Source organism: Symphodus melops (assembly GCF_947650265.1).
Source record: "Symphodus melops genome assembly, chromosome: 6".
Classification (NCBI taxonomy): domain Eukaryota; kingdom Metazoa; phylum Chordata; class Actinopteri; order Labriformes; family Labridae; genus Symphodus; species Symphodus melops.
In genome coordinates this window covers 27687824-27700100 of record NC_136696.1, presented here as the reverse complement: position 1 = coordinate 27700100, position 12277 = coordinate 27687824, and positions in this window count along the sequence as shown.

The window sequence follows — 12277 nt, the reverse complement described above, 5'->3', positions numbered from 1 at the left end:
TGGAGGACACAGGAGGAGTCGTCAGTCTGTAAGGACTTCAGGTACCGGAGGGTCGATCAGTGTGACTTTGCTCTTGAAGTTACTCTCATTTCAACTGTTCCTTTCTGAGGCATGTTTTTAATAGCTCTTTAATTGATGCACATTTCTTTTTCGTACTAGCTCTTGATTACTGTTTTTGATGTATGTTTTTTTTTCTGTTATATTTTTATCTATTTAAATTTTTTACACTGTGTGATTTTCTTCTGCTATCCTGCTTTGCTGCCGTAACACTGCAAATTTCTCCGCTCGTGAGATGAATAAAAGATTATCTTATCTTATCTGAAGAGTGCTGTATAAATAAAGTTATCATTATGAAAGTATATCTTCTTCCTTTTAGAGGAAGTCCTCTGAAGATGCTCCGAAACTAGCTTTCTAGGTCAAGAATTCCCAACATGGAAGAGAACTAAACAGGAATGGAAAAATCTACAAATCCATGACGAGACAAAAAAAAAAGAAACGTGCAGGTGAGTTTCAAACTCTCCAGACCGGCACACAAATGAAGCCGGAGGTCACACTGGGTTATCCGTACGGTGGCAGGCTTGGTGAAGGTGTTCCTCGTCCCGCTACAGATCATGCACGAGCACATGGAAACAGGACGTGGACAGCCTTCATGATCTGATTAAAATGACTCCAGATAAGCTACAAAGTCAGTAAAGCAGCTGCCGCGTTGTTCTCCAATGTGTGGACTTTACTTTGTGTTACATTTTTTTGTCTTTATTTTCAGATCTGTCTGTCTTATAAACTGAGCGTGCATCAGGTCAAGTCCTCCATGTGTTGTTTTAAAAGGCACCAGAGTAACCACGCTCACCTAAACGTGGCGTGTTTGTGACTTCCTGTGCTCCTGCAGCCGGCCTCCGACCAACTGCAGGATTTTGCACTTCAACATCAGCTTCTTTTTTCGAGGCAGAAACCTTTGGTAGTTTGTATGACGACTACTTTTGAAGTTTGAACGGCCTCCCACAGAGTGATGTTTCATAATACCAGCGAGTCCTTAACATAGAGCATTAGATACATGAGTAAAAAGGAGGCACTCTAAAACATCTTTCTCCCTCTCGTCACAAACAGCCGGCTGCTCTTTACACTTTGTTCTTGGAGAGCAAAGTGATTCAGGTTTGTACCTGCACTCGTATGTTTCCAGGCTGCAAAATCATTTGTGTAGCTCCGGAGGTGTTTTAACGTATCAGCAGGAAGCGGCTTTTTTTTTTTTTTTTTTTTGTCCCTTTGGCAGGGCAGAAAATGTGAAACGCTTCAGGGAGTTTCATCAGCCTCTGAACTGAGACAGAAAGTCCTAAAGTGCTTTCATCCCTCCAGGGAAACACATGATTTTCATGGCTTTCTGCAGCGTTTCCTGCCGCCTGGGAATGAAAATGGCTTTCTGCTGTGAAATACCTGCTAAGCAGGAATAAAAGCATAATGATGGTGTGCCTACTTTAATAATAATAGAAATGATTGCACACTGCTGAAAAAAGGCATGACGATGGGGCCCACCCAGGATTGTGTTGCTCCGAAAAAGTGACCGCCGGTTTATGCAAGAATATAAATATATATAAAAACAAATGTGTACTGAATGAAATGATGCCGCTCTCTTCCTCTGTGAGGAAACATGTCCTCCTTCTAACTTTAGATTCTGCTCCTGAAGGGTCTGGATTTGTTTGGACCAGAGAAGGTAGATACCCAAGAGGCCCCTGCAGGACCCGGTGAAGAGACTGTCCCTACATCCCACCTGCAAGCGGGCCTCCCACCCGAGCCTCCGACAGTCCGCAACCAGGTCTGCACCAGGTCACTCCTGAGTCTCCTCCACCTGGTCTTCCCATGGCACACCCAGCTCGATGAAAACCACTTGCTTAGACAACCCCCCCCGGACATCAAGACCAGGCTGTGGTTTCTCTTCTGCACGGAGAAAGTCTGGTGAGCTGTTTGCTGTGTGTCGGTGCAGACCGCAGCAGACAGCAGAAACAATCCTTCTGTTTGTTCTTGTTTTGGACGACAGACTCTGGACGTCAACTCTCATGTCTGCGTTCAGCTGCAGTGAAGACGCGATCCAGCTTTTCAGTCCTGTTTGAGACTGAAGACACGACTCGAGGAGATGTTTCAACCTCTGAACACACACACACACACACACACACACACACACACACACACACACACACACACACACACACACACACCGTGAGCCGCACACAAATGATTTCAGCATAATTACAGAAGTCATTATTTGTCTCTGCAGGAGGTTCAGATGGTTTCTCTGTTAAGAGGAACATTCAAAGCAGCGTGGGGAAACAAAAGAGGAACAAACCCGCAGCAAGCGCAAACAACACCAGCAGCAACTTCTCCGAGCGTCTTTGAGAGCCGCATGCTATAAATCAAAGAGGACAGCAGGACAGCAACAAGCTGCTCATCTTTGTGCCGACGTTTAGATTTTTTGGGGGATAAACTGTGCTGCACAAAACTGAAACGAAGGAATTTGGTTTGGTGTGTCACAACCCAGGCTCAGTGACAAAGAGGGAGATCAGACTGAGGCAGCATGTCCCAATAAAAGAACAGGCAGTGTGTAAATCACTAGTGACTTCCAGTTTGGACTTTGTTTCATCAGGACCGTTCCTTTCTTGTGTTTTAGGTGTTATTATTCATTTGTTTGCAAACCTGAGGCGTCACTTGGATTCGATGACTTTTTTAAATTTTTTTATTTTTTTATATACTTTATTAATCCCGCGAGGGGAAATTTGGTTTTCACTCTGCATTAATGGAGAGGTCCCAGAGTGAGGGGGCTGCCCACAGAGAGCGCTGCAGAGCGGTTTTTGGGGTTCGGTGCCTTGCTCAGGGGCACCTCGGCAGTGCTCAGGAAGTGGACTGGCACCTCTCCAGCTACCAGACCAGTTTCCGGACATGGTCCAAGCCGGGACTTGAGCCGGCGACCCTCCGGTTCCCAACCCAAGTCCCTACAGACTGAGCTACTGCCGCCCCTTTCAGCACCCAGCGTGGCTGCTGGTACATCGTGATCTGTTATGAATAATATCTGCAGGGATGAACGTCCTGCTTCTTCCTCAGTCACTCTCTCTCTCTCTCTTTGTTTTTTTCTTCTGAAATTGTTCCATCACTGTCCTCTTCATCTTTGTCTCAGCCATGCTATCAAACCGTACAGAGATGGGTGAACTGCTTTTTAAAACTGAACGTTGGTGTGTTGATTAGTGCTGATGGCCTCGGCTTGCCCAGAAGTCGCAGTAAATGGACTTTTGGTTATTAGATGAAGCATTATTAACATGTTCAGTGCTTTTTCGTAGCAGTGAACTAAAAACTCACTCATGTGTTCGACCTATTAGAGCCTCGTGAATGTCCTTGAGGTGCTCCGGGACGCTGAGGCTGCTGTCTCACTTTTCTGTAAAAGACATCATTTCCTTTGTGTCAGCTGCAGCCAGTCTAACTATTTTGACACTTCAAATTCAATTTCTCACTTCTGTCTGGCTCAGGTTCTTTCTCCATCAGAAGACTAATTGCAGTGTCACTTTGAGACGAGGCACCGGCCATTTCTTTTTCCATTATTCCAGCTGATAAACATTTTGTCTTTTTGTTGTTGTTGCTGCTGCGTTAAAGTGTCACTTGGAAGTCGTAAAAAATGAAGACGGATGTTCTCCAAAGAACAAATGACACTTTCTGTTTTATTGTCTCTCCTTCAAATCTGAAATCAAACATTGTGAGTTTTGCAGTTTTTTGAGGGGGGTTGGTTTGGTGAAGGATTGGTACAATGGTTGGCTTGTTTCTGTTTGTTGGTTTACCATGTTTTTGGGTTGGTTTCTGTTTGTTGGTTTACCATGTTTTTGTGTGGGTTTGGTGAAAGATGGATTGGTAGGATTGGCTGGCTGAGCAACTGAAAGACACTCTTGGACGTCGTCTCTCAGCTCCACCTCCATTCTCGCTCCTCAAATTGTCTGTTAGATTGTAAACTGGTCCTTTATCTCCAACGCATCGCTCGACCAGAACATCCGAGCGGTTGGCTGTTGCTCCATGTCAGTACCAAAAGGGTTACCAGACCTCTGCTGCCTACATAGACAGTAAGACATTCCTGTGGTTTCCTTGTGTCTGTAAGTTCCTCATGTTAAAACATCTGTTGTCAGGAGTTCAGCTGCACCTGCCTGAAATCTGTCAGCAGTGAGTTTCATCCCTGTGTTTGTACAAGCTGATGTGTTTCTGAACGTGATGTTTACGTCTGCTGACAGTGTGATCATTGAACTTTAAAACTTTGAACTTTGGGAGCGTAAATCATCAACAGTTAAGTCTGCAGTCCCCTGCAGTGACTGCTCAGTGTTGTGATACGTGGCTCTGTTACTGTCAGTGATGCTTGTCGGGGGTAAAAAAGCAGAACAGATGAAGACTGAGCGCATCAAGAGGAGGATGTCTTCTGACTTACTGCCACATGTGACACAATTGTATTTACAAAGAGGTGCGTTTGATTTTGATGTGCACAGACAAGAAGATGGGGTTCAGCCACTGCGTCTCAGCGGGAAGCGACATCTGAAGACAACATGTCGGATGACAGCAGGAGACGACTGATGAGTAACAGCTGAGCTAAAGGCTCCGTGCGGCTCCGCGTCTCATCTGCACTGACAGATTCAGGGCGGAAACATCGCAGCACATCGCAATCTGCGTCAGCAACAACAAGAAGTAAACCCCACATGTTACCGCGGATTGAAGAGTTCAGGTTGTGAAGACAGACGTTACATAATCAGGTTGCACCGATGCACTCTGTGGGGATTGTGAGCCTGAACATAAAAGGATGAAAGAGCTTCTTGTATTAACTCAGGATTACGTTTCTATGAAACATTTTTGCAGGCAGTGCTGAATTTAATAAAATGTCCAAACAACCACACACAGATTTAATCAGCCCTGACATTAAAAAACAGGAAGTCTCAGGAAATCTCTTGTAGGTAAACACAACTTTAAACAAACGTGGCACACGACCCGTGCTCAAGAATTGGCGATCACAGAACGTTTTCTTTGAAAGTTCATTAAAATAAAAAAAGGAACTATGGATGAAAATGGTGAACTTGAGCGGTACACAGGCGCCCAGAATCCTCGGCGATGGTCCCCTGGTTGCACGTCTTACAAGTGTGAGCTGGAGGTGGATAACAGGTGGAGTCGCTGTGGTCGTTGTGCTTCCTTGTTCACTCAGGTCGCTTCACGCTTGGCGTCCATTTTGTTTAATTTTCCAGATTGGATCCTAACACCATCCACAAAATCTGGACTTTACCGATCTTTGTCTGACGGGAGGAATCAGGCGCCAAATCAGGCTGATTATCTTGCACTGCGTATCCCGCCTGAGCAGACGCTGCTGAAACCATTCATGTGAATTTACTCATTTTAGAATGGAGAATAATAAACTACAGCGTGTCTTTTATCAAGGAGAAATGAAAACCCAGCAGCCAATCACAACCGAGAATTCACATGAAGATTGGAAGAATGAGTTTCTGCTGCTGAATGATTGTACAGCTGTAAGACTTAGGCTGTCAGAGACTCTCTGTCTCTCATGGAGAGAAAATGAGAGTGAAAAAGACAGAAAGCTGTTAAACAGGAGAATAAACTAAGACATGTAGCATCCAGCTGTCAGAGTCTCTGATGAAGATAACCTTCCTCATAACACAACAAGGACGCTCACTTTCATTTCTTTTCCACATGGTTGGCGTTATTGATTGGGACTCAGAGGGGGAGACGAGTCGAGGCTCTTCTGGAGATCCTGCAGATAAAGAAATGAAGGTAATGTGTTTCTCTGAGGTCAAACCAATTCCTGAAAATGGGTCACAATGTCAAGAAAAAAAAAAGAGTTGAACACTTGCCAACATTAGAAAGACGCCTTAAAATGAGAGGTAACAAAAAAACCTTCATAAAAATAGTCGTTATGATGCCGTCATGCAAACTCTTCATTACATTTCTGAAGACAGTTGACACGCTCTGCTCCTCGCCCTTTTCTCTAACCACTCAACTCCACCAGATCTGTGTGCATTGCATGTCCGCTCCGGTGCACGATGCACGACGGCTCCGCAGCACGGAGAGCACAGCCGATCAGCTGGAGCGCCGGCACAAAGGAATTCCAGCGTTAACCGGAGTGTTTTATTCTGAATGTAAATCGAATGTTTTATGTGTCTGACTTCCTGTTTCACTTCTGCCTTTCTGTGCTAAATTGTTGCATCGTGCCGACCCAGTGGAAGCACACACATTACCTAAAGTGAAACGTATCAGCTTCACTGCCAGAACGGAGTGGACACGGATCTGGTGGAATTAAAGGGTAAAGCTGAATCCAGACACCGGAGTGACTGAAGGAATCTGGGATACAAGCAGATGAAATGATTCCCTGAAAATCGGATTTCATTCAAAAATGTAAAATGACCTCACCGTTGTGGTCAGTCGATTTCAAGTTAGACGCATCTTCACTCCAGATCACTCACATCACGACACTCGATGGCAGGAGACGATAACATCGCTGAGTTTCTGCCGCTGAAAAACGTGAAGGCGACTTTTACTTCCCATCAGGATTTCAGCTGCGATTTAGTGAATGCAACTCAGAAAAACAGCTCAGAGAAACTTTCCAAACTTTGCCGAGTTTGCAAACACTCCTCGGGCTCTGTGAGGGATCAAGATGACGACGATGAGGATGTTGATTTGTGCCGTTTGTTCAACATTCCTCTGCAGCGATTTTGTGTGTTTTGATGTTTTGCAAACAGAAACACACAGCGTTGAAATAATTCGGAGCTGCGGGCCTTCCTGCAGCTTGTTTTTCGCCCCTTTTAGAGGCTGAGCGGTGGAGGGAATGTAAATAGGACAGCAGGGATAGCGGAGAATCAGTGAAGTGTATCTGAGCGTACAGGTGTACTGTTTGACAGGGGATGAATGATTTTCGGTGTAATGCATTCAGAATGAGGCAGGAGCCGGGAAGAACACATGCTGCGGACAGATAAGTATGATGAGTAACACCCAAACACATTTCCAACGAGGAGATGCTGCTGTGATTTTACAGGAACACAGCCGAGGGGTCGTAGGAGTTCTGCTGAGATTAAACTGCTCTAAAAATGATACAGGTATCCTTCAGGTGCTTCATTTAAGGATTTCAAACGCTACATAAATAACATTTTAAAGCTGAGAGATGTTTCCGAGAAATAACAACTGAAAAAGCTACAATTCATTACTATTGTTTGTATTTATTGGCTCTACTCTACAGACACATTTACCCAGTATAATCTTGTTGAACTGGTTTCTCACCAGTTTGAGCTTAAAGGGATTCTTCACCTATCATTAGAAACATGCTGGTTGTGTTGAATGGTGGTGAATCTGAGACGAGAAAATCCTGTTTTTCTTTGCCTGAAAGTTTTTCTTTATATGACACAAAAATCGTCATATTGCGTCACGTGAAGATTTTTAAGCTGGCAGGGAAGAAGTACAAGTGGAGTTTCTCATGTTTCCATCCACTGAAGCTACAGAAATATAGTCTTACCTCGGGTGTCGGTTTCCTCTGCAGCCAATGTGAACATGGCATCGTGTCCACATGTCTCATCAGCTGGTGGTGAAGACGTCCTTCTTGTCCTTGTTCGGATTAAACAACAATAATTCACCATTTAGAAAGAAAACAAACAGTACCGGATCTGAAAACCAGTTAGCTTTTAGCTTGTAGCCTATAGGCTCGCTCTGGTGTTCAGTGGGATCAGTGGGAGTGGCCTGCGGCGCTGTGCATTCTGGGAGTTGTAGTATTTGATTCAAATCAGTTTAAAATAGATTTTCTGCTTTTTCTCGGTCAAGAAGGCTCCAAAAAAAAAAAAAATCACATTTCTACAACAAGTATGACCCAATGACAGATTCATGTTTGAATGGGTGAAGTATGGCTTTAACTGCTGCACACACTCAGCGTTCACTGTGTGGTCTGTCTGATGATGACCTGCAGACAGAAGAACAGGAGCTAATCCCACAGGTGTCGTCCTCGCTTCAAGATCTGCTTTCTGTCTCCCACAATCCTTTGGGGTGCGTTTCTGAATAAACACTTCAGCCTCAGAGCGACGCACGCCTTAATGAAGAAAAATGCAACACTTCCCTCACAGTTAAGGGTAAATTATGCAGCGTGTGAGTGACAGGAAAAGGTAATTATTCATTTCTGAGCTTCCTCCGTGGGTCATGCAGCGGCTCCTGGGGGGCTGCAGCTATTCTTAGTCCTAGCCCGGGGGGAGGGGAGGGGGGGGGGGTGATGAAGAGGAGTGTGTCAGGGTGTCGGGATGTCTTCATGTGCAGGTGTGTATCAAGAGGAAGCGTTCTGCACCTTATTCCTGAGTTTTCCTTGAATTGGTCAAACTAATTTGAAGCCAAAAAAAGAAGATGCATTTTTCAAAAAATTAAAGTATGTTCAAAACAAATTTGGCTCATTGAAATGCAAAGGCAGCGACAGGCAGCATCCTGCAGAAACAGCTCAAACAGTTCATTATTCGTCCCGCCGCTGACGGCAACTTTTTTTTAATTAAACTTAATCTGGAAACGGATTTCTGTTCAGGCAGCATAAATATGAGGTGGACTTGATATAAACTCAGATTGAGTCCGGGATCAAAAGTTTGTCATTTAAAGGAAGAAATTGTAGTTGTTGCCTTTGAGCTCCAGCGTGAAACCAAAACTAAACTGCAGTTTGGCCACGCCTCCTCCAGAGACAAACCTCCAACCTGATTGGTCACACATTCATCCTTTAAAAGCTCCAGAACCATTTCAGGAGGGTGCATGTCATTATTGCTTCGAGGACATGAAAACATCTTCTGAGGAAGATGCTGGCAAAGAGGTGACGATGTAATGAAGAAACACGTGATGAATAAAAGTGGTTTAAATTTCTCTTCTGATTTCACAGAGCGAAAGGCAGCCTGTCAATCCAACACAGACCGCAGGACAGACACAGGGTGATGCTCCTGCTGTCGGACAGTCAAGCTCCGCCTGCAGGCTCATGTTTATGTACGAGTGTGTTTCAGAAAAAATGCAATTTGTAAAACCAATTTTTCATTAAGAGTCTTATAAACAGGCAACACGGACAAAAAGCCTGCGAGACACACGGCTGATTTCACATCGTAATCATCTGATTTACATGTTAATATCACAGTGAATGATCCCAGAGCAGCCTCATCTGAATATGAATACGTTCAATCTGCAACAAAAAAAACAAACAAACATCCAGGATGCAGTGAGGGAGCGCACGCCTCCTCCTCCTCCTCCTCCGACGTGCGGAGGCATCAAGATCAGAAAATGTCAAACATGCTCTGAAGAAGACACAACAAAGATCCCAGTGTGAGGTGTGACCACGTTTTATCTCTGCGTGCTGAGGCGTAAACAGAGAGGAAGTGTAGTTTTACTTTACATCCTGGAAGGAGTTGTAGTTTGTTTGTTTTTTCTCCAGTTTTAAAACGTCACACTCTGCTTCACAGGTCCTCCTGGCATTTTAAGTTCAGGTTAAACAGGAAGTGTTTTCTTTCTCTCAAAGGTCAACAGGAAAAAAAATCACAAAAGGTTCAAACTACTGTGATATCTACACAGTCTGATCATATTTACCCAAAATGCATTGCAGTTCAGAGTACTGTACAGTGAACCCATTCAGCATCAGTATTATACTGCAAGGGGCGCTGGAGTCCCCCGTGTGTCCCTGCAGGGGACGCTGGAGTCCCCCGTGTGTCCCTGCAGGGGGCGCTGGAGTCCCCCGTGTGTCCCTGCAGGGGGCGCTGGAGTCCCATGGGTGGCGGTCTCAGTGCTGGAAATGCTGTCTCAGGCTAACTTTGAGTCAAGCTAACGACAGGCTGAGAGCTGAGGCGGGTTTTAAGCCTCCTGACAAACCGTGACACAGCGTCCACCTGTCAATCAGCTCAGCTACACGCCTTATTACAGATAACACGTATTATTCATAAGAATTTCGCTGCTGAACCTGCAGCCTCCGAAGCTGAACCTCCAGGTTCTGTAACACAGGCCATGAGACTTTTGAAGCTGAAAAAATAAAACCCAACAACTGGCTCGCCCAGGACAGGAAATCAAACAATCAATACACAAACTCCTGATCTTTTGTGACACGTGTGTCCTCTCAACCCTGCACACCTGATGCCTTTAAAGTCTGTGAGGAGAGGATGAAGAGAGGAGATGAAGTGAAGCTCCAAACAGGAGAGGAGCCAGTATAAATGTGCATTTGTAGTGGAAGCTACTCTCTTTATAAACGTTGTTCCTCGCAGTCTAAATGTGCTGCACTGACACAACAGAACACCTGCAGAGTCAGAGGCCGAGCGCTGACCCACCTCTGAACTCGCGCTACAGCGCTCAGACCACCTGCGACTGAACCCACCTGCAGCCAATTAAAACCTCAGAGAGTCAGGGGGGGTGAGCTGTGACCCCCCTTCAACACACACACACACACACACACACACACACACACACACCTCTGTCGATCAGCAGAGCTGTGAATCGATACCTGAGATGTTAAAAATAAACCTTTATGAGTGCGTCAGAATCCATCAGGGAGGACGACTTTCTCACAACATGACAAGAAGCTTCCTGTGAAAACACAATATTAATATTCTTCAAAATATGGAAGCTGTAGAAGAGTAAAGAAACCGTCTGTTCCTGCAGGGGGCGCCGGAGGCTCATCAGCAGCAGCCGCCATGTTGGAAATGCTGTCTCAGTCTAACTATTAGTCAACATGAGAGCTGGAGCTGATTTGAAGCCTCCTGCAGCCAGCCTCAAGTGAACACAGGAGGAAGGAGATGAATAACTAAAGATGAGAAGTAGCCTTCACTTACCTACCTCAGGAAACCCCCCGGGGCCCCCCCTCCCGTCTGACCGAGACCGCCTCCCGCTGTGAGGAGCAGCCAGGTCAGCAGCAGTCCTCCTGAAATGATGGAGATATTTCAAGGAGCTCAGACGTGATCACAAGTCCATGACGGTGTCTAGAAGCTTCCGCTCCTCTGGATATATGGAGAAATGAACGACACTGATACATCCCTATGAAGAGCACAGCACAGCATGCAGACGTGTGGGTTGTGTTGCTAAACTGAAGTAGCATCCTCGTCAAAAAATGCTAAACTACTAGCGATAGAAGGACAACATTCAGACTTTTTAGTTTACTTTTTTTTTTCCTCCAGTGATGCGAGTGAGCTGAGGTCTTTTTTATTCAAATTCTCATTTTGGAGACCTCAGTGGACTGAATTTAATTTCCCTTTTGCTGATTCTTTTGGCAGTGTCCTCCCTGGAGCTGATTACTTCCTGGCACTCACTTCATAAATACAAGCAGCGTGTTCTGCCAGGCTGCTCGACTGACTCTCCCTCTGTGGGAACACATTCAGACCCGTCTGTCACATTTCTGTTTCAGATGGTTCTGCCCCCAGGCCCACGCCGGCTCTGCTGATTATTATTGATTCATGTCACTGGAAGGTTCTGACGCCGGTTGTCGTGTAGCCTTCAGATATCATCTGAACCTCCATAACGTACCTTGACCTCTTGTGTTTGATTTGGTCATTTTTTTCCCCTCCTGCAGGACACAACAGATCATGTGCACAATCAGACTCGAGCGATATTTACCCCCCTCATGTCTGATTATGTGCATATGTGGAGCTGTACCCCAATGCTGCGCCTGTGGCTCAGTGGTTAGTGCGCGCGTCCTCATGTATGGAAGCTATATTTCTCAACAGCCTGTTGCTCCTTTCCCGCATGTCAATCCCCACTTTCCAACCCTGATTTCCGTCTCTGTCCACTGTCCTATCTCTCCAATAAAAGCCCAACAATAAATCTTAAAAAAAAGAAAGAAAAGAAAGAAATGCGTGTGAATTCACAGAGTGGCGAACCGAGATGACGCTGCCGTGGAAACAAAATGAATGTACAGAACAAAGACGTGACGGCGGCTGAGCTTAGTCACGACACTGCAGAGAGCTTATGCTAACGAGCTATTGATCTGTAACTTCCATGTTAAGAAAATAATTGCCCCCTTGGGTTTCACAGCTCTGGGGTCAGAGGTCACCGCCACATTAGTTCTGTTTCAGTGAACAGACCAATATTAGGCAGCTTTCGTTTTCCCCATCAGGTTTGAACTTGTGTTCTTAATCAATGTACCATTAACTACTCCTACATGAGATACACTGAGTCTGCTCTGAAACCAGGCGGCGTGCAGCCACCAGACAGAAGTAGGACAGACATCATTGTGCAGTTAATGGGTTTCTTTGGGATGTCAGAATTCATCAGCTGCTTCATCGTCGGAAAT